This window comes from Thermobia domestica, chromosome 4 (assembly GCF_964235325.1).
Source record: "Thermobia domestica chromosome 4, izTheDome1.hap1.1, whole genome shotgun sequence".
Lineage (NCBI taxonomy): Eukaryota > Metazoa > Arthropoda > Insecta > Zygentoma > Lepismatidae > Thermobia > Thermobia domestica.
In genome coordinates this window covers 193,668,509-193,696,029 of record NC_137457.1, presented here as the reverse complement: position 1 = coordinate 193,696,029, position 27,521 = coordinate 193,668,509, and the positions used below count along the sequence as shown (strand labels likewise).

Below are 27,521 nucleotides of genomic sequence, written 5' to 3'. Positions count from 1 at the left end.
GTGGAATTCGGAAAAAATTCGTTTTATCGATCGCCGCCCTCTGATTCATACCCCTGATTAGATATACTTGCTTCCTCATTTTCATTGTATCACTTCTCTAATAAATGTCAGTGGAATTTTTACCAAGTTTTCACTTAACATCTCAAACGGTTAATACGCTCTCTTTTACCACCTCTCAAGTGCTGTGTGAATTATTAAAACATTATTCTACTTGCAGTGGATTCGAACTTACGTCCTTTGTATTTTCAATCTAGCGTCTTAGCCAGTACATTCCTGCGTTATAACCATCTAGAATATAAGAATTAAATCAATACAGAGAAAGCGGAGAGAAAGAAAATAGAAATTGTCGATGTGGGAACATAAAATACAAAAGTGAACATAGATTCCATCAACTAAACGTTTATCAAGCAACGATCTTCGTATAGTGGTTAAGGCACTAGATTACAAATCTAAAGGACGGCGATTCGAATTGCTCCAAGGAGTATATATTTTTTTAGGTTTTTAAAAATAATGCATAGAGCACATGTGAGATTGTGAAAGAGAACTTATTACCCGTTTAATACGTTAAGTGAAAAAGAGTTAAAAATTTCGGTGAAATTTATTAGAGAAGTAAAACAATGAAAACGAGGAAGCAGGTATATTTAATCATGGGTATGTATCAGAGGGTAGTAATCTCAAAAACTGCAAATTTTCCCGAATTTCGCACACCTGAGTCTCTGCGATAGGCAAATTTCTTCAGAAATGTGCATATTGCAGGGACCATCTTGCCAGAAATGCCGTGCAATTTCTATGTAATTTTGCTCTTTTGTCTATCATCACCTCTGAAACGGAAAGAGAGAGAAAGAGAAAGTGAGAGATGCTCCCGGAGAGTGAGGTGCTTCCATTCAAATCAACGAGTTGACAAATAGATGCTTACATAATGAGAATGCGGAATACAAACAACTATACAACATCAAAGTGATATTTGCAAGCATTATCACCTAAGGTTCCGGAACCGTGACGGTCAATGAAACATGGTCCGATGTCGGATGTCGAGAAATAATTTCATAATGAAATGAAAACAGAAATTTAGAAAAGAAAATATTATGATGCACTAGACACAACATGATTGCCTGTTTCTTCTTCTCATGTTAAATTGTCTCATTTTAGCGATGCGAAACGAATCCTGTGTCTCGTCTCGTGGTTATCCCAGTGTCATCTCGTGTTACCAAAACGAGATAAATTGTTATCTCGTCTCCTTTCTTCTAATTCTCTTTCGTAAGCCTTATAATATTAGAAGTAAAATTGGAAGCCATGCGACTTCGAAATGTAACGACGTTTACAAGTTAGAGTTGATAATCGGATAAGAGAGTTCTATGGAATGCTTTCGAGACATTTAAAACGCGATGAGTCCAGAGAAGGACATGTTACATCTCGTGTCGGCAAACGAGATGATACAGACGTTTTGTCTCGTCTCTTCTCGGATTTATCAAAGCCTATACGTTCTCTCCCATGATGAATTGGAAACTTCTCACCAGAATTGAAGTGGGTCTTGTGTGAAGTGATACATGTGGGTCAAGATGTGTAAGTCGGTTAGTGGTTTGTGGGTCAACAGGATGTGACCCACTGCAATCCACCACTCACCGTGACCCACCATAAACCAGCGATCCACCATAACCTACAGACTCACTACGACCCACCGACACACTCTGCTTAGTGCCTTGTATATAGCATCCTCTGAACAGTGAATATGTCTACATTTTACTTTTAGGGTCTCTATTTTCTTTTTTTCCTTTTTGGCCTTTGTTTCTATTTACTTACCTGAGATGACTATATCTTACAAGGGAAAAACAGACTTTGTTAAATGGTCTTTCGCGAGGTGGAAGTGCATATTTAAAGTGTTAATATTACAAACTGGGAGAGCGCAATAACCAAAATAGCCTAGAAAATGCGTCTTAAAGTTTCTACTCGCCGTATATACGATACGACGCCTAAAATTACTAAGTGACGGTGTGGCAGAGTGTGGAGCATTCACAATTCACGCGTAAAGGATCGCGAGTTCGATTCCCGCTCGAGTCTACTTGTTTTGCTTTTACCAATAAAGTAGTCATTTATAACTACAAGTAAAATATTAATTCACCATTTGTTTATAATGCATGGAACAATAGGAATTTCTAAATCAGTTGTAAAACTTTTCAATGTTTCATGTGAACAAAACTGGTTGTGGAAAAAATAACTGAATACGAATCTGCTAAAAGCCTACTTATATAGTTTATTATTGTAGTCTCAATATGGTCCTTCATCCCAAAACTTGTGATTGTTTTCACAGGACACATTTGGGAAGAGGGGGAGTTGGCATTCGGGATATTAGTGATATGTTGTTCGGATCTTGAAAGCTAAGGTGATAACGCTTGCAATTATTACTTTGCTGTTTTATGGGTGTTTGTATTCGGTATTCTTATTACGTAAGCGTCAATTTGTCATCTCGTTGATTTGAATGGAAGCAGCACACTCTCAGTTCCGGAAGCATCTCTCTCTCTCTCTCTCTGTCTCCCCCCCCCTCTCTCTCTCCATTTCTCTGCAATAGGCACATTTCTGAAGAAATTTGCTTATCGTAGAGGCTCACATGTGCGAAATTCGGGAAAATTTCTAGTTTTCCGGTCACAATCCTCTGATACAACCCCTGATTAAATATACTTGCTTCCTCATTTTCATTGTCTCACTTCTCTAATAAATTTCACCGAAATTTTTAACATGTATTCACTTAACATATAAAACGGTAATACGTTCTCTTTTACCACCTTTCATGTGCTGTATGCATTATTTAAAAATATATATATACTACTTGGAGCAGATTCGTACCGCCGTTCTTTGAATTTGTAATCTAGCGTCTTAACCACTACACCAAGATCGTTGCTTGGTAAACTCTTAGTTTTTGCCGTATTTTTTATTTGTATTTTATGTTCCCACTTCAACAATTTTTACTTTATTTTCTCCCTCTAGCAGCTGTTTCTGTCTTTCTCATTCAGTGCCGCTCTTTATTTACACTATGCACTATTCGTATTCACAGCTTGTGCCCCTCTGCAATGTCTTATTCAGATTAGACTTTTCTTCTTGTCCTACAGCAAACATTTAATTGATTTAATTCTCATACTCTCCATGGATGGAGCACAAGAATGCCAGACTCAAAAAAACAGTGTACATTTACTTTCGTGACAGATAATACATTAGTCCTAGGTTCGTTCCAATATTTTTTTCATTTAATTGTATGTCTTCATGGGTATAATAATCTGCAATATATTTTTCTTTGTGTCTTTCCTTGTGGCATGAATCAGGAAATCCTGACATTTCATGTTATATTTGGAGGAAAGAGCTCACATAGTCTTTAAACAGACTATCCGAGTTTTCCCTTCTCACAACCAAGTAGTTCCAATTCCCAGATTTCTTTAATTTGCAGAGTTTTATATCCAACTTGTATTGCTTTATGGAGTTGAGGGCTACCAGTAATGGTACGGTCACTTTTGCAATGCGCACAATTGTCGATATTTTCCTCATCTAAATGTATAAACATATTCCGCATAGTTTCTAATGTTGTCTTCCAACAAAATTTCCTTGCAAGCTGTATCTTGACGAAACTGAACTTAATAAAAATATATGGTTTATTGTATTATAAGCACAATATTTATATGATACTAAAATAGTAAAATGTTTTCTGAAAACAGTATCATGTAATTTATTACATAATGTATATTTTCACAAATAAAACTCTTCATAAAGTTCATTGAAAATAGAAACTGATGTACACAGAAAATTAAATATTGTAATGTGCAGTCTTCTGCGCAGGTTTGTAAGTATAAATCAGGTCGTGGGGTGTTACTGATATAAAGCGGATTCTACCGGGATAAGATGTGCAGTCAAAGGCAGTCTGTTTCCACTAGTGCAAAACGAAAAAGAAATACATCATTACATATAAAACCAATTTCAACTTCTCATAATAAAAAAACGAAAAGGTGAAATTCAAACTTATCTTTCATTATCCAAAAGTAATAGTGTAGTCTCTAAGTATATATCATCACGTGAAAAACGTTTTGAACTTGAAAAACAAAAGAAAATTATTCTTGTGCATATAAATGATTGTGATATTCCTGAAGAAAATGATAGAAGTAAAAATTATTTTTCCTAAGCAGGAGGTCATGAAAGACTTAGTTTACAGGCGAAGTTTCAGATATCCAAATGAAATACCCTTTGAAGAGGAAGTAGCAGATGAAAATACAATTTCTAAAGACATTTTAATATTCAACGAACTAAAGTGTGAATGTACTCCTAATGAAGTAAGTGAAGTTTGTGTAAAACAACTACTAGAAAATTATAAACTTTCTGAACCTTTACTTTGTAGAAGTTGTGTAATTCGTAGTAAAAACGAAACTGTGCATAAATGTGTAAGTGAAACTGATGAAGAACTAAATACTGTAGTTTGGAATTTCCTAATTAGAAAATCAACGTGTGATCAAATATTAAAACGATATATAAAAATTCATGTGAAATATATAGATACCAACTTTATTCCATATCTTATAAACAAATTTAACTATACATACCTGGAAATTACATTTAATGATTATCACATTACTGATTTAAGAGAAACATATTTTGAGCATGATAAATATGCGCATGAACATTCGTCAGTGTGAGTATCAGAGTATTTCCGTAAATACATACGACCATTGCGAATATAATTTTAATTCTTTCTCTGTAAGTGAACAATGTGTGTTAATGTGTATTGCGAGATGGAAACCAGAACATAAGCGTTTGTGCTACGGATGTTTTCAAAATCGCAGTAATATAGATGAGCATGAATGCATTACTTTAGACTATGATATATTATGATATAATGCATGGCGTGTATTAGTTAATATGCAAAGATTTGATGCGTTATATGAAGAATTTACAACAGTGCATAATACTATCGAAATTGAAAACTGGGAATTTACATATGCATTATATAACATATTGTTAAACAAAGTCAACATTCAATTAATCACTGAATTATTCTTACAAAAAGATTTACAATATAGTATGCATTTTAAAAAAATGTAATGGAAAATGAAAACTCTTGTGTTAATCAATTACAAACCATTTTGTGTAAATTAACAAAAAAGAAAAGTAAAAGACTTTCAGCATTAAATTAGCCAATATGTAATTGTGCATATAATAATAATATAAATTAAATGTATTAAACAATATTTTAAGGAATATGTTAATGAAAATTTGTGAATAACTTTTTATTATTATATAAATATATTTTTGTTTCCTTTCATACTTTTTCTTAACAGTACAATAATTGAGTGTGATTATTTTATTCGTTCGTGTTATTTATTTCAAATTAGATCATTCACTTACTAAATTTAGAACACTTGTGTAACCGTTTTCAAAATCGTTAAATATTTTAAATTGGTTCATTTGCATATCAAATTCAAAGAGAAACTACGTTTCAAACTTATAAATAATTCGTTTCTTATTTTTCCATTTCTACGATCGCTTCATATTTTCATATTCTCCTAATATTTTAGGGATCTCTTGCCATCCAAGCTCAGAACAATCGTAGTTTGCGAAAATATTAAAAATGCGAAATTTTAAATAAATCGCTTGCTATGCAAGTTCAGCTTATTTATTGGATCGTTTCATATTTTTACGAATCATATGTTATACATACTCTGAGCAAATTTATTTGTGAACTTTAAAAAAATTTAGATTCCATAGGAAGCTCTGCTTTTGTATTCTTTCGTTTCCTTGGAAACTCCCTGTTAAAATTGATTGCAATTATGTTAAAAGCTCGTTGTTAAAATAGATTGTGAACTTGTAAATAATTCGCATCAATAGGATGCTCATTAACATAATTTAGAACAGCTATGATGTGATTTTATTTGTTCGTTTGTTTGACAAACTCAGAACAATCGTAGACTGTGAAAAAAAGTGCTATGCAAACTACTTGGTAAAAAGTTTCGAAAATAGTAAACTGTGTAAATATGTTTTACATTATCATACTTAAAAATTTTGAGAAAAAAATATTTCATACACTTAAAAACCTTTAACATGTATATGAAGAACAAGTTTGTGTATTTTTTCTTTGATTGGTGTATGTAAAAACCAAGTTCTGCATTTTTAAAATAAAAAGAATTTAATGTAATGAAACGAGAATTTGAAAAATTGCATGTTATATTACATGATTGTATTTCAAAAATAAGTTTCTGCAATTCTAATTGACGTATATGAAAATAACTTTTTACAATTTACATTCGCGTATTTTAAAAACTTTCTGTGTTTCATTAGCTCAGCTTATTTATTGGATCGTTTGCTGTGCAACTTCTTTTGACAAATAGCTTCATATTTTTATATTCTCCTAATATTTTGAATGGTTCGCTTCTATAGGAAGCTGAGAGGAAGTATATTCCAAAAAATACTAAAAATTGTGAACTTGTAAATAAATCGTTTGCTGTACAACTTATTATTACGGATCGCTTAGCACACAAGCTCAGCTTCCTATAGAAGCGAACCATTCAAAATATTACACATTGGGCCATATCTTCTTTCTACGTTTCGCTTCCATATGAAGCTCTGAACAATTTTTGATGGTGATTATCCCAAAAAGCTCGTTGTTAAAATAGATTGTGATTATGTGAATTAGTAAAACTATAAATTTTCAAAACTTTGTTTTTTAATTATAAAAATAAAATATCATATAAATTTCAATGTTGAAAATTATATCAAGCTTTTTAAAAATAACTTATAGTAAAAACACTCATCCAATATCAAAATTGCACATTAAATAAACCATAAAAGGTAGGAATATTTAATACTCTCGCAACTATGTCGCTCGAACCGTGAAAGAAGGAATAAAAATCAAAAATAAATTTTGTGAATATATTTATTTCACTTACATACAAAATATTTATACAAACATAATAATAATACATACAAGTATAGAAAATATACATAGGGTAATGGCAGTAAATATCGAACGCCTCCTAAATATGGAACACCTTGGTCATTTCGTTAAGAAATAAGAAAACCAAAAAGTTTGCGTACTATCTGAAATTTGTGAACACACCCTTCCAAACCTGGCCTTATAAAAATCAATAGACCGATACGTTTCGATATTAGCGAACGCGGGAAAGTTTCCTAGTCTGAGGTTTTGGTGGAATATTGGAAAAATCGCTATATTTTTTAAGGTGCAGCACCGCAGTAATAATGTTTTTCCTATATGTGATGGTGTCATTATAAGGTATCCTTTTAATAATGCGATGTGTTAATATCAATATATGTATATTTATTTGTTATAATATTACTTTTCAGCTATCATCTTATTTGAAGGGAAAAGAAAATAATGTTCGATATTCGACACCCATTTCGTAATATCGAAATGCCGTTCGATAAAAGAGGTTCCTTTAAGGAAAAGTGTTCTTTTGTATGGAACATTGTTGTAATTGGAAAAGCTATTGGTAATTTAAATATTAATTTAACTAAGTTGTTGATTTATTTTGCACTGAATACCGAGATTTATACTGAATTGAAAGCCATCCACCTTGTATCTGATAGTTCATGGGTTCAAACCGTTATAAAAATATTTAGATTTACCATTTATAATAATGTTTCGTCAATGAGAGCCTATTTAATCGATCACATTATTTCACACTTCTAACCCGGGCTCTTCTCCTCAATGTATAGACTAGTAACCCAGTTGAAGTTAATCATAAATAATTGTTTACGTTTTTTGTTGAGTATCTTTAACTACTGCTTAGAATTTGACAATGGGCAAAATTAAGAACCCCAACAAGGAAGGTGTCAACAAAATCAGAATCAAACCTGTCATAAAATGAAACGATTCCAATATTCGTTATCTGCCTTGACAAGTTGTTCAGCAGGTAAGGTCCGGTATGATGTCCCAAAGGCAGGCATCGAGAACCTTCCAGGTTCCTATCACAACTTTAAACGATAAACTATCTGGGCGTCAGAAGACTGAGATTGCTCTTGGCTGGAAGCCGTTCCTGAGCCCACAAGAAGAAGAGGGAATTTCTGAATGGGTATAATGAACATGGCAAAGAGAGGATTTCCGTGCAAGAAAAGTAATTTACTGGACACTGTTCAGGAAATTGTACAGTTGTTTTATGGGAAGACATCCTTGTCTATCTCAGAAGAAGGTTGAAACTACTAGCAAGGGCAGGCCTGCGGTTTTGGAAGAGAAAATGCGCGGCTATAATGGAAGACCCAAGAAGGATCATCAATGCAGACAATTTCTGTTCTGTTCCACATGGTTTCAGGAAAGTACCTTGGTGTGAGAGAAGTACAACAACATCTAAAGAAAAAGAGGCCATAACAGTACTTGGCAGTTTCTGTGCTGACGGGTGTTGCGACGAAACCATGATTATCTACAGCAACATACGACTTAAGCAAATTATGAAGAAGAATGTGCCTGAGCTATGGACTTATGAGATAACAGATTCAGAAACTGGCTGAATGAAGACTGAAACATTTTTGACTTACCTCCAACGGTTTAGTCTGTGGCTAGACACAGAAAATCACACTTTCTGTTATTCTCTTTCTTGATGGGCACAGGAATCATCTATCCCTTCAAGTCAGTGGATATTGTCACCAGAATCGAATACTGGTGTATTGTCTTTTCCCTAATGCCACTCATCTTCTGTAACCAGCAGATGTAGGCGTATTTTCACCCTTGAAACGAGCATTGAAGAATGCTCTTTAGAACTAGAAAATCGGTAACGAAGGTAAATTTTGCACCCCAATTGAAGAGAGTTTGTAATGATGCCGTCAAACATGAAATTGTGAAAAGCGGATTTCGTAAGTGTGGTCTTTATCCATTGAGTCCTGCTGCTGTGGACTATACCATGGTGTTGACGATACTCGGAAGATCCCAGTGGGAAAACCACAGCAAGAGAGTGACTAGAGTACCCCTTCATCTTCTCAACAAAAGTTCCCTACTCCTCATCAAAAACTGAAGTTCGTGCTTGATGATCTGGAAGAATTCATGCCTCCTTGTGTTCTTAATATGTTCCGTGACAAACTAAGACGTGACGAAGAGGAACAGAGTGATGGTGATCCAGATTTGGATGCTTATTGCAAAGTGTTAAAACCCGGTACAGTGTGACACATGAAACTAAATTGTCTGATAAAAACTAAACAACAAATGAGTGAAGCTCAGAAGAAGAAAACGAAGAGTAGGAAAGTGATAATCGTGAATTCACATGGCATAATAAACGCTTAAATGTGTACGCACCTTCACCGAAGAAGGATCTTCTAGGTGCCATCATTTCGAAAACTGGAGTAAAAATTCACAAGCCAAAATATTGCATCAAGATGAGATTGCTTCGGAATTATTATGGTCGCCTTCCTCAAGTAGTAGTGACGATTTTTAATGAGTTTCTCAAACTTCCTGAAGCCACGGAGAAACCCCAACAATTTAGGCTGAAGAAAGTGTATGGAATATCTTGCGAGGAATGCCAGAAAGAACCGAGTAAGAAGAAAGGCAACCAAAAAGATTAACGTAAGATGCTCCTCTCTGTGCTGAATAGTGACGATATGAAACAAACATTTTGTAGCTTATAACATTTTAGTATGTATTCCTCTTTGTTTCTGTATCTTAGTTTATATTTTAGAGTTATTGCAATGTGTTTACAATGAAACTACATCCATATTATCCTTAAAGTGAACTTGTTTAAAAATAAAATGTTCTGTTTTTATATTTAAATCCCGCTCTTCAATATATAAAACAGCCTGTTCGGTAATTAAAGCCTCGTTGATCGATATATAACACAACCCGTTCGATACATGAAGTAATACAACTTTGGTATTTAAATGTTCTTCAAATTTCAAAATGGTTAATTATAATTGTCATAAAGGGTTGGTTTCAACCAATAAATAACATCTTTATAGTTTTATCGCTAAAACAGTGTCCTGTTCCTCACTGATAGAAAATAATGATTAAATATTCATAGGAATGTCCTTAAGTGTTCGATATATAGTGCCATAATTCTATACAGAAAAAGAAAACTATATACAAAAATTACAAGATACAAGTTAAACTTCTGTCTTTGTTAAGAAGTATATTTGCTAATTCTTCTTCAATAAAATTAGGATTTTTTAATAAATGTTCGTAATGTTCACGAAACATGTGAACGTTTACTTGATTACTGAAATGGTCCTACATATACACGTCAAACAGTTTATGTATCACAATATTATCACTCATGATGCACCACGCTTCCGCTTCAAGCGATAATTTGTTTACAAACACCTATCCAAACTGGTTAAAATGATTTAAGGTGCATTCTTCACGTAGTAGAACACTCTTTGGTTTCAAATTTATAATACTGTTTTAATAGACCTTTCGTCCACATTGTCACACTTGCACTCACACTTTTCTTCTTCTTCCTCCACCCCACTGATAAGTATAGTTGATATTTTTCCGGTGTACATTCAAAATCCGTTTGTGAAACAGTTGCTGGTCGTGTATCTGATCTGCATTCCTCCAATTCTTCAAATAAACGAAGAATTTCTTCTTCCTCTCCCTCACTAAATAAGTCTGGAGATGCCGGTACCTCCACGTCTGGTGATGATGCTAGTCCATCCAATTCAGGAAATAAATCAGATGGTGCTAACTCCACATCTGGTGATGATGCTAGTCCATCCAATTCAGGAAATAAATCGGAAGATGGTGCTACCTCCACGTCTGATGATGATGCTAGTCCATCCAATTCAGGAAATAAATCGGGAGGTGGTGCTACCTCCACTTCTGGTGATGATGCTAGTCCATCCAATTCAGGAAATAAATCGGGAGGTGGTGCTACCTCCACGTCTGGTGATGATGCTAGTCCATCCAATTCTGGGAATAAACTGGGTGATGATGCTGGCCCCTCCATTATGTTCCATTTTAATGCTGGTACTTACTGCTGTAACCATGTAAGGAAGCTGGTGATCTCACTGGAGACGATTGAATTATTACTGGATCGTCCCTTAAATCAATGATCTCTTTTTCAATAATATCTGGTGATTAAGGAGAATTCTCTGAAAACTTCAACTTTGGTGGTTCGACAAAGTCGAACGAAGAATCCGAATCTACTACAATTTCTCTATCTGCTTGACTCTTAAACGCGTCCATGATGATACTATGATCAACTTCTCTTCAAACCCCATATATAAAGAAAATTTTGTCATATCACATTGTACTTTAAACAGTTTTTTATGTAGGTCTACATTTTTCAAATATTATTTCGAAAACAATCAACATTCATAAAAAAAAACATGTGATCTCTTAAACAATAGCATGATATCATGTTCTGGTCATTCACATTACTAACAGCGTCATATCACGTGAAACCATCCTGTTACTACAATTGCAAATATTATTTCGGAAGCAATCAAACATTCATAAGAAAACATGCGTTCCCTTAAACAATAGCATAATATCATAGTCCGATCATTCACATTACCAACACCGTCATATCACGTGAAACCATCCTGTTAGTACAATTGCAAATATTATTTCGAAAACAACAAGGTTTCATAAGGAAAACATGTAATTACTTACAACAACACGATAACACCATGTTCCAGTCATTCACATCTTCTGTATGTCTTAAGCAAGAAAACAATAATGTTGTTCACTTCATCAAATAGATATCGGCCATTTATATTCATACTTACAAATAATATTATTGTTCATCAAATATAAATAAACATATTTTTCTATTGTATGCTTGTTATTTTTTCTTAACAGAACAATTGTCGATTGTGATCCATTGAATAATTCGCTTGTTTGACAAGCTCATAAAGAGAAACTACGTTTCGAACTTATAAATAATTCGTTTCTTATTTTTATACTCTTCTTTCTTATAGAAAGTCGTTAATTCTTATTTATTAGATCGTATGCATAGTATACTCATTGTTAAAATAGATTGTCAAAATAGTAAAATTTTTCGAAAATACTAAAAATTGTCCATTCGTATTTCTCTGTCAATATTGTACCAATCTTGGTTATTATTATTACGTCACCAGGTTTCTCTAATCGTAGTAAAGTCACGCGTTTGTGACCATGGTTACTTATCAGTGTGTCATCAGATTTTTCTAATGGCCAATAACATAGCAATATTGTTTTGTAATGCAGCGGTGGTTTTCTTTCCTGTTTACTCATCATGGCGTCCTCTAATGGTCACATGTTGTTTACTCATGTATCATCGGTCATGATTACTTACCACTGTCATCAGATTTCTCTAATGGTCACATGTTGTTTAGTCATGTATCAACGGTTATGATTAGCTATCACATCGTCAACAACTTTATCTAATAGTACTAATGACATTTCATCCGGATTCCAAAAGCGCGCTAAAACCTCAGCTCGTTCCTTCAGTTCGTCGCAGACCGATATGCCAGCATGCTACTCTGCATTATAACAACATTTAAATCTCTGGGAATATAATTCCTCCGAGTTTTCTTTAATGAAAACGAAAGAGTAAAATAATCGCAGCGTAGCTGTTCTTACGAGTTTTTTAAAATAAAAGATACGATCCAATTAACAAATGAAAACGAAAAAATAAATGATACAATCGACTATGCTATGTATCGGAGTTAATTAGATTTAACACTAGAAGGACCAAGCCGTCATTTTGAAGGCATCACGTAAAACAATTTCCTATATCTCATTAGGAAATAATACATTTTGAAATATTTTACATTATTTTTTTTCCAACGAGTTTGCTATTTGATATGTTTTATTTCTGCTTTTCAAAGCTGTACAGAAAAATATATATGGCAATTCTTTGAATGTGTTTCTTCTTCAATTATGTTCGTATCTCGTTGGTAACATTGTTCTTGTAGAAATAAATGTTTTCTTGAAGGTACATATGAATAATTACAAAAGCAAGATGAGATCTGATAAAATGTTACGTGGTTTCTAAGAATTGAGTGAAAATGAATTTCGGTTGGAAGAACAACAAGGGAAACTGCTTCGATAAAGACAACAGTAGTAGCGAGAATGCAGTGTCTCAAGCTACTTCTTCGGATAAGAGGAAGGAAACAGATACAGAAGTATCTAGAAGTAATCGATCAAATATTTTTAGAGCAGCTCACGGGGCACATTGGAGTAAAGTGGACAGACGGAACAAAGCTGAGCGTACTGCCTCATACGACATCCTTCGCGAGAAACCTGTTTGTTATAGTATGCGTTACATCATATTGAAGATGGTGAATTTGGTAGTGTTTTTCGCTTGTTCATAGACAATATTGAGAAATATTCTGAAATGCACCGTTGTTGAAGCTCAGACAGCGTCAAGATTCTCTTTGCCTACTGTCAGTTGCAGAACTCGTTTCATTTTTAGCAATATTGATATTTCGTGTAGCTTCAGATATACTCGTAAAGGAACTATAGAACGTGAGCGGTGGACCAGTGTTTTCAGAAAGATTATGGAAAGAAAGGTATTTCTTGAAATAATGAAGTATATTTGATTTGATGAAAAACTTCATCTGTGTAGAACTTATTCATTGAGAATTGTATCAGGCACTATAAAACCCACGACAGTGTTTGTGTAGATGAACAGTTATTCTCTACTAAGATGAGATGCAAATTCATGTAATATATGCCTAACAAGCCTGAAAAATTTGGATTCAAATTTGGTTGCTTGCAGTTGTAAAGTCATGGTATGAACTAAAAGTCTTACCCTGCCTGGGAAACGACTAAGAACGACATCGGGACTCACATTTAGGCGAATATATTGTTCTGAAAACGATGGATCCTTTTCTCAACAGAGGACTAAATGTTACTTGCGATAACTTTTCTTACAGGTTAAAAATGAGCCGAATTTTTGGAAAAGAAACAGATGACCTTGATTAGTAGTCTGCGTCCAAATAGAGGAGAACTTCTCAAAATGTGCTTGAAACAGGAAAAAAAAAGATATGTTCACTACAAACGTTTATGGATAGCAATCAGGAACTCCACTCACAATACACAAATGTAAGCGTGAGGAAAGTGTTGCTGTCTTGAGTTCAGTGCATACAAGTTGAAAGAAAAATGTATTGAAAATGTAAATTCACTTCCATGTAAAAAAAGTTCGATATAAAACAAATTATTTAGGTTCATTATACACAGGGTCTGTGCTAAAGAAAAGTAGCCCAGCCAATGTCTACAGGACAGGTAGGGTGATCACGTGACTAGTATGAAAAGGATATCATAAGTAGGAATATATATATATTATTCCTTTATATTAACTTTTCATGTCACTGTCCTGTGGACGAACTTCTGATATTAATATTATATTTAATATATTGACGGGGTTTAGTGGATCACCCCGTATTATATCAGGAGAAAAACTTACGTAAAACACAAGCTAGTCGATTAAACAGATTAAATTCAAGCTAAAATATGAGAAATATAAATAAAATTTATATACATCTCTTGGAATCAAATAGCCGTCAAAGTGACGGCTCGGTACTTCTAGAGCGGTAAAGGTTTTTTCCTTCTAGTGCTAATAAACTTACAACTGCTCGAAGAGCTTTTAATGATGTAAAGAATGAATAAATGAATGAAAAAATAAACGAAATACACCTATTCCTTTTTTCTCCCCTACCAATCCTTTTCGTATACACCGGGCTCCAGGTTCAATTCCTGTGTCCATATATGGGTTGTCATTTTAATATTTTCATAATCAATATAAGGGAATTATTTTTTACTGATTCACACATTGTTTTCAGGCTTTTAGTATATCAGAATAATAGATTCCTTTGTATAGGTTGTGGTGGTCCCTGGTAATCAGGGAAGGGTCCTGGTTTATTTTAACAAGAAGTATTATTTATAATAATACGAAAGAATAAAAAAAAAGCAAGAAAGGTTCCTGGGGTCATTTTCAGCTTTTGCCAACGAGCATTTTTAACTTCTCACACATTGTTCGAACATGTTATATATGTGAGGGATTAAAATTACATATTACGAAAGAATAAAAGTTACGTAAACAGGGGCACTCTTCAAGGACCACAAAGTTCATCAACTACCTCCAGGAAAAAAAAACTTCTCCTATCCTAACACAATTTCGTCATCCTCTTGCATCAGCTTCCTGGTTGTGAAACACACTACGTATCAAACTTATCCATATTCAAACAGTAGATTACTTATCTTATCAAAGCGCGGCGATTCTTTTGATGGTCATGAAACTAAATGACTCTACTTCGCATACTATACGATGTGTCTAGCATTTTGGTAAGGTTATGAGAAAGACCGGCTGATATTCCTGCCATTTAATTTTAATAAATAGAAACAACATTTGGCTGTTATTGTAATTGATACATTTATTATATTTTTTAATATAATAATTAATAAATATATTATCTGCTTTTATTCTAGTTTTCTACTTAGTAGTATCAATTCTATATGATCTTGAAGCTTTGCTGGCGTCTACTATTAATCCAATGTTCTCGGGATTGCTGCCAGAGTGAGTGTTGCTGTGCTGAAAATTTTTTACCATGCAACGGCAACATCTTCAGAGCTATGTGTTGGAGTGTGCTGGTCACACAATTTATATTGTAGTCTTTAGGAATTGCTGTGTTTCTATTGGTTGTTTTTGTTGGCCAGTGGCGTGCACTGATTTTGCTGGTGGAAACTGCTCTCTGATGGGCTGATGGTTCTTTCGTACTGAGAAGATGGATCCAGATATCAGGTAGATGATAACCTTCGGCTCAGTTGATGGATGGCTTGTATGAACGGATGAATAATAGCGAACTTCTATGTGGAGCATTTTTAACACAAAGGGCCAGAAACAGCTACATACAAACCTAAAGTATTCTACAGATATGTAGACGACACATTCTTCATATGGCCCCATGGCAGATAGAAACTCGACGAATTCCTGCAGCATCTGAATTCTATACACCGCAACATCCAGTTCACAATGGAAACAGATACAGATGGAAGACTCCCGTTCCTGGACGTACTCGTATACAAGAAACCAAATGGAAGTCTAGGCCATTCAATCTACAGGAAACCCACGCACACTGATCTCTACCTCGATGCGACCAATTTTCATCATCCTGCACAGAAGATAGGGGCGTTAAATACTCTAATACACAGAGCATACCAAATAGCAGATCCAGATAATATAAGCATAGAACTGTCTCACCTGGAAACGGTATTCAAATTCAACGGATATTCGTCGAAAGAGATCAAGACAACCATGAGAAAATACAGTAGCAGAAATTGCACCACAAAAGAGGACAACACGGCACACAAGGAAGATATTGCAGTTATTCCATATATGGGAAAAACCTCCAACCAACTAGCAAGATTATTGAAGAAATTCAACATCAGGACTGTACATTGCCCTCCAATGAAGATCAGGAGTTTACTACCAACTGCAAAGACTCATTGGGATTAAAGACACCGGGCATGTATAGGATCACCTGTGAATGTAACGCCGCTTACATTGGTAAAACGGTAAGGAACATTCAAGACAGAATGAAAGAACACCAGTGACACACCAGACTTAAACAACCTGAAAAATCTGCAATAGCCCAACACTGCATACAATACAATCATACGTCCACATGGGACCAAATTAAAATACTAAAGAAAAGCAAACAGTTCTGGGACAGGAAAATACATGAATCTCTATTCATCCGTACACACAAGCCATCCATCAACAGAAACGAAGGTTATCATCTACCTGACATCTGGATGCAGCTTCTCAGTACGAAAAGAACTATCAGCCAATCAGAGAGTAATTTCCACCAGCAAAATCAGAGCACGCCATTGGCCAACAAATGCAACCAATAGAAACAAAACAATTCCTAAAGACTACAATATAAATTGTACGACCAGCACATTCCAACACATAGCTCTGAAGATGTTGCAGCCGTATGGTAACGAAAGCTCAGAACAGCAATACTCACACTTGCAGCAATCCCGGGAACATTGGATTAAAAGTACCAATTCTAGTTGCTATATTCGAAAATTATTAAATGCATTTTTACTTACCTTTGGCAATCTACGGAAATTCATGTTCATTCTACAATGTACTTAACTTTTTTTTATTTCAATAGAAAATTTGTTAGGTAAGATGGTGTAAGAAAACAAAATTAGGTTCTGCTTATATAAGTTTATTTCTTCTCATACATAAGATTTGGAACACAATATCGTTACACGATATTTCCAGTTCATAGTGAAATATTATTCCTACGGTACTAGATCAACATCTTGTAAATTGCAAATAAGGATGTCTGCATTTTTCACCGTGCAAAGACTGCAATTAGAAGAAAATAACATGTTAGTTTTAAACTACAGTACGTAATTAACAAATTTAGTTATAACCAATAAAATAATATAGACCAAGTGCCAAGGGGTGGTAACTCCCCCCGCACTAGAGAACTTTTACCAATATATTAGAAATGTTCCTTAGGGTCATTAGGTTAAAAATAGTTCTTGGTCAACATATCAGTGCAACACCTGAGTCCTGGGACGCTTAACCCTTTAGCAGATATATATGTTTACAGCCATCGATGGGATCAATTTAAATAACCGTAGATAAGACCGTTAGTGCAACACTGGAACTATTTATACCTCGATAGATTTCTAAGTGTAGGCTTTCAGTTTACGTAATCAACGGGACGTTTTTGTCTCTAAAGAAACACTAATTGAGAAATATTAAAGAAAATTTTCCTAGAAAACGTCTCTTGTCGTTATTCTTTCAGTTATTACGTAGCAACACTGCAAAGTATGTGAATAATAAAATGTATACAGGTGTCCTATTTTATGTTTAACTTGAACTGAAAATTTCATCTTAATACATCAAATAGCAGCAGAGGAAATATGTTTGATATAGTTTTCAGAGTACATATTAATAGATTTCCATGACGGGGGCGCGGTGGCTCAGTGGTAGAGCGTTTACCTCTGGTGCTTGGGGTCCCGGGTTCGATCCCAGCCCCCGCCAAGTGAACTTTGTGGTGGACAAACACCGTGCTCGTGGGTTTTCTCGGGGTTCTCCCGTTTCCTCCCACTTTCTTCATTCCACCATTTTCACTCATCTCTCATAATCACCGTCTCCTTTAGCCTAATCGGCATAACCGTGGGACATAAAACTTAAAGATTTCATTTCATTTCATTTCCATGACGTACGAGTACGACTTTGTGTCAATGTACCGACCGTAAGTACAACACTGGAAATAGTTATAAGTCGAGCAATTTGTAAGGGGCTTTCAGTTTACCTGACGAACGAGACATTTATGGCTACAAAGGAGGGATATTTAAGAAAATATAACTAGAAAAGTCCCTTCTTGGGATTCTTTTCGTTATTACGAGGCAGCACTAAAGTGCATTTGTGTTTCCTGCTTTATGATCAACTTAGACTGAAACTTTCATCTTGATGCACCAAATAGCAGCAGAGGAAATATGTATTTTATTGTCTTCACAGTTCATAATAATTGATTTTCATGAATGTACGAGTATGACTTTGTGTCAATATACAATTATTATGTGGCAACACTCTGGAAATTACGTGAATAATAAACTGTATTTATGTGTCCTGTTTTATGATCAACTTAACCTAAAACTTTTGTCTTGATCCATCAAATAATAGCGAGCAATATGTATTTTCTAATCTTCACAGTGTGCATAAGAATCGATTTTTATCGGTAAGCGAGTGACACTACTGAACTGCAACGCTTAACATCAATCTGCATCCAAACTCCTACAGAATATGACACAAACAAACACGGTTTATCTCTGGGACTACCAAAGTTTTATTAAATTACCACGATTGCTAAGTCAGTCTGCTGAATCATGTATGGAGCAAAATTGTACACTCTTAGTAGATAGTTCACCATATTTAGTGCATACTGCTATACGACAGTATGTAGCAGACATCTTGTTTAACGTGGAGCAGTGCGTTTTTTCTGAAAAAGTGAGCTGAAATGGGATCTCAACATAAAAGGGAAAGGATGATTTTTGGGAAACTCTAGTGGCATGTGTCACTGGAAGAGGTGATCGTGTCATTAAAGGAACACCTATTCGATAGCAAGATGATTCACTACTATTACGATGAGATTAATTGCTGATAAATATTCAATGTGAAATTATAATTAAAACAACAATCGTTTGATTTCATCTAAAGCATTAAATAAAGACTGGCAAAAATATTTTACACTAAACTTTAACTGCTATTTTCAGTAGCTATTTTTGTTATTATTTCCTATATTCAGTAGTTACTGTTTGTTACTAATGTAGAAGTTTTTAAAAAGATTTAAATTAATTCAATATTTTTTTGTCCTAAAACAAACACACAGAGAAATATCTTAACAAAAAGTTCACTCTTTCTCACACTTCTGACTCTAAATCAAGCATATTAGCCTTGGTTTCTTCACTGCATACACATCAATAGTTTAGTTTACGAAATCTTCAGTAGGATTAGTGCCGTGTCGTGGAAAATCAGCGCTTGGCGCGAGAGTATACGACGGCACCCCCGTATATATGAGTGAAGTCGACAGACCAGCCGCGAAAGGTGAGAAAATTTTAAAAAGTAAACCATGCTTTTCCTTGATTTTGAGGACTTTTCATTACTTTTTTCCTTTCATTTTATATAATATGTGCACATGTGTTTCATTCCTGTCTTTTTTCTTTCCTTCTTTTCTTTTTCCGTCCCGAATTTTGCATCCCTTACTTCGGCGCCCGGGGCCGTCGCCCCGCTTGCCCCTCCCCCATGGCACGGCTCTGAGCAGGATCTTCATCACCTTCAATAGCAATCTTTCACTTATATACTACTATCATATTGATAAATCTATATAAGTCTCTAACCCTGAGGGATAACTGTTCCTCCCTGATCCCTCTAAATGACGCCCTCTGAATCTCTCCCTTTAACTGAATTATTTTTAATTAAAGAAAGGTGTGTTTACTTTAATAATCGTAAAACACATTTACGTCTATTACTTCCGATGCGAGAAATGGGATTTAGGTGCCCTATTTCAAATAATGCAAGAACTGTACATTTTCAAGAACTGAAGTCTGTTGACATCAGAGATCATATGGAATGATCGAAAGATATTCCCTATCTTTCCTTTCCTATCTCAACCTGTGCTAGTGCTACCTACTAATATACAATATAGGGCGAGAGTATAGTACCTACTAAAATACAAAGCTTTCTTCAACAGTTGACAATTTCATGTTCTGCCAAACTCGGTCATAGCGTTAAGAAATACAAGTTTTATTGGCTATTTTGTATTCTATCTTAGATATTACATGTTTAATATTTATATAGAATGGGTCTGCGTCATTTATATGTATATTGAGAGATTGGATTTCGTCTGCACGTGCACGGAAAGAAAGCAAATAATTATGTGAAGTAATTTCTACTTTTTGTGACTGATTTTGTTTTAGTTTCTCCGTGGCGGAATGAAATTTTTTCGGGGGGAGATTCCCTCCCGGGCTACTCCCTGAATTCAACCCTGATTACGAATTCAACAAGCGGTTCTCATAGCAGCCGAAATGAAGTACCGCAACTTGTACCAGGTCGTCGAAGTGAAATTGTTCATGGAAGAAACATACCTAAAGATAAATTCGTTGAAAGCGCACTGTGTACAGGTATGTCAGTAAGTGTTTTGTTTACTGAAGCAGCTTTATTGATACTGCGAACTTTAATTAATCACCATCGACAAGCATCTGAGTTTTCGGGGCTGCCCACGGCAAAATTGTTACATTCCAAGGGCTGAGACTTACATCGTCTCCACTTTTAGTTTATATCTATCCATTTAGCTGCAAGTAATTCTGGCCAAAGTTTTCGGAAAACCCATGTCTCCAAATTTTTAACGCAAGATATTTTTTCAACTGATTCAAGTGTACCATAGTTCACCATGGTTCATGTCAAAACACATGCTCTTAGTTATTACAGTGAGTATCTTATAAACAGTACAAATTAATAACTCTGCAAAACCGTACGGGCCACTTATCTTCATATTCATAAATACTTGAATTAGAAAAAGCAACGTATGATTATATTGTTGAAGGCGATGTTTACCTCCATCTATCAGTCTTACAAGATTTATTGGTGTTCTCCCCCATTTGATGGGATAATTTCCTAGGATTTACGTATCATTTCGAGTTGAAAGGGTATATGTAAACAGCATGAGAAATGTACATCTGGAGTCTTGGAATGTAGCTTTCCCGCCATGGGCGGTCACGAAGGAACTCACACTCTTAGGAGGTGATTAAGAACAGCTCGCAGTAACAGTAAATCGGATTCAATAATCAAAACTCTTACTGGCACATCTGCACAGAATGCACCTTCAATGATTCTATCTTTGGATGTGTTTCTTCCATGACCAATTTCAGCTCAACGGTATTGTACGTGATACGGTACCTCATTTCGGCTTCTATGAAATCCATTTTTTGAATCTGTACCAGTAGTGATTAATTTCCCTATCGTTCCTTTAAGGCCATGTTCAGCTATTCTAGTGATACATGTCATAGAATTTCTCATGAAACATCCTTTCCCTTTTTCTGTGATAATCATTAGCTTTATTTTTGGCAAAGTACGCACTGCTAATCGTTAAATAGGATGTCTGCTACATAATATCCTATAGCAGTACGCTCCAAATATGGTGAATTATCCACTAAAAGTGTACAATTTTCTCCCATACCTGATTCAGACTAACTTAGCAATCGTGGTAATTTAGTGAAAGGTTGGTAGTCCCAGGGATAAACCGTGTTTCCTTGTGTCGTATTCTGTAGGAATGTCGATGAAAATTGATGGTAAGCGCTGTCATGTTGCAATATCATTCGCTTGCCGCAGTTCTTTAACCTGAAAGTTTTTATAAAAGCTTTTCCAAATTAAAATTTGTCGTCCTCATGTCAGTTTTGTTTTATGTGTAGTGTGTCACACAGAATTTTAGCTTTTTCACAACAGCAATCCTTTTTTTTTTTTTTTTTGGCAATTGTCGTCTGTCTGACTGCCTTCTTTTTGTCTGTCATTCTTCTTCAGAATAACTGAGAACATGGATTTCAGAGCGAATGTGCTACTATTATCGACTTAGAGACGAGTAACAACACAAAGAATATATCAAATTGTTTAATATTAGGCAATTAAAATTATATATTACATATTATATTAAGTGTGATTACCAGAACAACAAGTATTTTCAAAAGAACCTAACGTAACCGCACAACAGTAAGATTACTACTTTGAAGTATTTTCTGTTACCCAATAGACCCCCCCCCCAAAAAAAACATACGAACTTCTTGGTGGATTTCTCGGTACTGGGAATCCGTCATATTAAAACGAATGAGAAAATCAAAAGGAATAATTTGTATCACCTGCTTTCTATAGGAAAAAAAAATGGACCTTTAAAACAAAGTCATACTTGTACTTAAATGAAAATAAATTATTATGAATACTGTGGAGATTAGAAAATACGTATATCCTCTGCTGCTATTTCCTATATCTAAACGAAAATTTCAGGTTTAATTGAACAGAATATAGTGCCAATAAATACATTTTATTATTGGCCTAGCTTGCAGTGTTGCCACGTAATAACTAAAAGAATACCAAAAAGAGACTTTTCTGGCAAAACTTTCTTAAAGGAGCAGTTCGACTTAGAAATGCATTTTTTACAATTTATTTCCATTTGTAGAGTTGAAAATTCTAAAAGGAATGGTGTTTGTTTGATCGCGATACGTTCAGTCGTTAGCGACTAACAGAGGAAGAAAGATTTTGTGATGACGTCATAGGTGGGCAAAGAGCGAGAGCAGGCTTACAATACATACTACACAGTGCCATGCATTTCGTTTGTGAGAGGTGCGGTGGCACGTTCTAAATGCGGTTTCCTTTTCCAGAACTGATTGCAAAGACTTACAAATATCATCTGCATGTACAAAATGATATCTGATGGTGGGCTGTACAAACGTTTTTATAATATTATAAAAACATATCCTATAAAGAATGAGTTCAGCGTTTCAAAAAAAAAAAAAAAATATATATGTAAATAGATGGCGGACGAGATTGCTGCAACACCTAAGTACCTTTTCTTTAATCATTCTTCCGATTCCCAAACATAAGTATGTTCATTTTCACGTTTTGTTGCAATTTTTAACGCTGACCCTATAATTTTGTGCTTCAAGGTATACAGGAGCGTAACATATGAGGATAAAATGAAATAACATCTGTAAAGTTTGCCAGAATACGAAAAACACTTCACCGGTTAAATTTCTTTTATTCTCATAGCTGGCCGCGGAACAACTCTCATTACCCGTTTCATCATCATTGTCACATGATACAGAGAAATTAAACGATGGATCAATGTCTTGAGGAACAGTCATCGTCACTGATACCTTCTACAAGCCGGTATATTTCACTCCCTAATTCACATTGTATAGTTTATTTCTAAAGCAATATCTTCAGAATCATGAGTGACATCATCTTTATTACCCTCTAATGCCTCGTCTTGACTACAACCGTCAATTGCGTCTTGTACGATATTTGTGTACGTTGGTAACTGGACATAGATCGGTGCTTGTTCAATGGTTCGGATTTTAAAGCTTTCAATAATATACTTGGAACAGCATTCTTTCTCAGTTTGCGTGTAAATAATTCTCCTGGCATTAGCCAGAAGTGGATCTTGACGGTAAAAACTCAGGGGGGGGGGGGAGTCAGAACCCAGACTATGATATGTATATCATGTTTACTAAAAACTTTCAAAAATATCTAAATAATAGCTTAAAACAATTTTGTCACTCAAAAACTGGGAGGCCTAGGCCCCCGGCCCCAGCCTAGATCCGCCACTGGCATTAACTTTTCTTTCAGTAAACTTGACTTCTCGAAGGCAGGCTCTTCAAGATGTTTGGAACACGAGTGATTTTATTTGGTACATTATTTTCCCATTGATTTTCTTTATCGATCTGGTGATTTCTCAGGACTTAGAAACGTAAGACAAGATACTTTACGTCCTCAGCTTCAATTGCACAAGAATTACAACCGAAAACAAAGAGGTGTTAGGCATTTCTACTTTACTTCACAGACACAGCACGCGCTGTACTAACACGTGTTTTCTACTTCACACTAGTGTTTCTTTCAGAAAAATATCCGGGGGGGGGGGGGAAGGGACACTTAGTATTCGAAGAGGCACATTATTTTTACACAGTACTATTATATATATATATATATTTTTTTTTTTACATTATAGACGTATTATTTTGGTCTCCTAGTGGGGAATCTCTCAGAGCTCCGGGAGACAGTGCCACCCTAAAAACATGTCTGGACGAAACACTTTTTCGCACAAGAAACGTAATTACTGCTCTCTCTCTACTCTTTTTTATACTAATGCTATAGGAAAAACAACTAACAAAAACGACCCTCAAGAATTCAACACAAAGCAAGACTGCTAACAAATCCAAAACACAATCTATTAAATCAAATGCACTATTAAAGGTTTATCAGCTGCGTACAAGGGAATGGTTGCTGACTCACATTGAGTTTCTCCCATATCCCACCGATGACGTCATCATTTACGATTCATCAAAAATAAATGCCTGTAGAAGCTGAACGAGACGGCCTATCAAGATATAAAAAATACGGGTCTCTTATTTTTTGTTTCTCTTTCTATTGCACCAAACTTGTTTTTAACTCGAACTGCTCCTTTAAGAATCCCTCAATTATTTTTCCTTTGTGCACATAATTGACTCGTTCATTATGTAAACTGATAGCCAATATCCTTACAAATTGATCGTGGTATAACTTGTTCTAGTTTTGCACTGATTGTCGAAACATTGACACAAAGTCATACTCGTACTTCCATGAACATCTATTATTATGATCTCTGTGAAAACTATAAAAATCATATTGCCTCCTGCTATTTGATAGATCAAGATGGAATTTTCAGTTTGAGCTGAACAGAAGATGGGACACATAAATACATTTTATTATTCACCTAGTTTGCAGCGTTGCCACGTAATAATTAAAATAATCGTGACAAGGGACGATTTTAAGGGAAATTTTGTTAAATATCCCTCAATTGTTTTTTTTTCGTTGGATTCAGAAGGGTCTTGTTCATTACGTAAACTGAAATTCTACAGTCTTACAATCGATCGAGGTATAGCTTAATTCCAGTTTTGTACTAACGGTCTGATCTACGGTCATTTAAAGAGATCCCATCGATATCTGTAAATATACTCGGGTGCTAAAGAGTTAAAGAGCCCCAGGAGCCACATTTGCATTTATATATTGACCAACAATTACTTTTTATTCTGAGGACCCTAAAGAACATTTTTCATGTAGTAGCCAAAGCTCCCTAGTAGGGGGAGTCATCACCCACTTGACACTTGTTCTAATATTGTTTATATATAAGAAACCTATAATTGTTTGAATAAATGTATAAATTATCATTATATTTCAAATAAATGTTAAAGAACGTACTTAGTATAGCATTCGATGGTGTATGGTTTCGTTTCGGAATTTAAATTTTTGCTTGCAGATAGCTTAAGAAGAATAATAAATTCTTTCTTTGAATCATTTTCCGTCGTTTCTTTATCAAACGTGTCAGTGAGCATGACCTCACCCACACCTCCATTGATTTTAAAGTAAGCCAAAATTAGGGTACAGTTAGTGCTGATGATCTGTAGTGTTGAAAAAGTTGTGCTTTTTACACAAACTTGAAAAAGCAAAAGAGAATATTCTTGTTGGAGCTAGGTTTACGTTAATTAAAAGTGCATTGTTACACAAATGTTAAAAACCATAAGACATTTCGGGTGGAAATATGATGTTGGCCCCATTCACTCAGTTCATCGAGATGAAACTTTACACAAAATTAAATTAGTGTTAACGATACCGAATAGAAAGAGAATTGGTGATATATTCAAAAGGCCTAAGTATATCCGTCATCATCAGCTAAACCTATCGACTCCTTATTTCTGTATTGAGATAAATAGCAACAACTCCCTTGCTATCAGGCCCGTGCTGGGATACTGATGAGAGCGGTGGACAAGTCTACCAAAAGGGCGCCCATACTATATATATATATATATATATATATATATATATATATATATATATATATATATATATATATATATATGGAGAGAGAGAGAGAGAGAGAGAGATAGAGAGAAACTGACAGACAGGGGCGTATATGGTATATGATAATTAATGTAGTAAATGCCAGGAGGAGATTCCTGTCTCCGTAAAAAACAATGAAAAGTATAGACAAACCAGGGAGTGGAAATGGCTCGGAGCTTTGGATACCCGCAAATGTTTGGAAAAATGGAAAAACACCCATACTCGAGAACAAAATATCGGATCGAAATTGGGCAAAAGGGAGTGTCCATTATTTTTGCTCGTAGACTCCATTGGTCTACGAAAGGATGTAGTGCAGTGGTGGTGCCAGGGTGATTTGCAAAGAAACTGGAGTATTCCTTCAATTGTTTTATCAAACGTTGAATGAGGAAACTGAACAACAATCAAGAACAAGGCTTCAGCAGTCGAAAGTTATAGTGGACCTATATCGTTGAATTTAAAACACTTAGAATTCGAGGGAAAGAGATGGAAGACTTTAACCGAAACGGACTAACATCACCGCATTTTATGTATATTTACATAGCTACTGTGCATAAAACAGTCAGGTGACAAAGATCATGCACGATGAATGAGAGTAGGTCTACAGGGATCCTTTACATGACAACAGTGTTTTCCCCAAATTCCAGAAGAATACAATTTGGGTGAAAGTAAGCTGCATAAAAGGATTTCCTCGTCGGAATGTGTAATTCCCTGAGGGATAATAATTCCGTGCACAGTACCAATGAAACTAGACGAAACACAAGCTGTTGTAAGTGTTGCACAATCATGCAAAGAAATACAGTTTCAAACTACTGATTTATTCTTTCATACTTACTAGGATAACTGTGAAATACTCAGAGTTACTTTGTGCACTACGATATTTGTTCAATGCAGTATGTGTTCACGAGACAGCTAAGAAAAATAACAGTTCATAGTGTGATATTGTCCACCGTTAACCACGTTACATCGGCCAAGCAAATTTTTCCGCGTGCGGCCAAACACACCTGAAATTTTGGGGATTACTGCTACAGATATATTAACTCGAGAAACAAGATTTTCGGATGTCGTCGCTGGTGTTGCATACAAACAGCGTTTCATACCTCCCCCAAAGAAAACAAATCAAGGGGCGCGAATTAGGGTGAACGAGATGCTCATAACACAGGTCTTCCTCTCCCAATTCAACGATCTGGAAGCGTTTCATTTAGGTAGATCTGAATATTCCTGTCAAAATGTGCCGGAGCACAGTCATGCTGAGATCACAACTACTGTATTATGTTCTAAGACACATGTTCTAACAATTTTGGAAGAACACTACATAACAATAAAAGATACATACACCCACAAGGCGGCTGATAATAAACAAAGTTCTAACACAATATTATCCACATACCGCACAGCACACTCACTCTAAATCTCTGCTGCTGATGGTTCACTAGAGTTGCATGTGTATTTTCGCGCCAT

The 27,521-nt window shown here is 35.1% G+C and overlaps 1 long non-coding RNA gene across 2 annotated transcripts in view; it reads right to left on the bottom strand.

Moving 5' to 3' along the window:
* Positions 1 to 17,114: 17,114 nt before the first annotated feature.
* LOC145683421 (uncharacterized) overlaps positions 17,115 to 27,521 on the bottom strand; it is a 199,349-nt gene continuing 188,942 nt past the window's right edge. For both annotated transcript variants that reach the window (XR_014131088.1, XR_014131087.1), the window contains one exon: positions 17,115 to 17,273. This is a non-coding gene — a long non-coding RNA (uncharacterized LOC145683421). The remainder of the gene's footprint in view (positions 17,274 to 27,521) is intronic.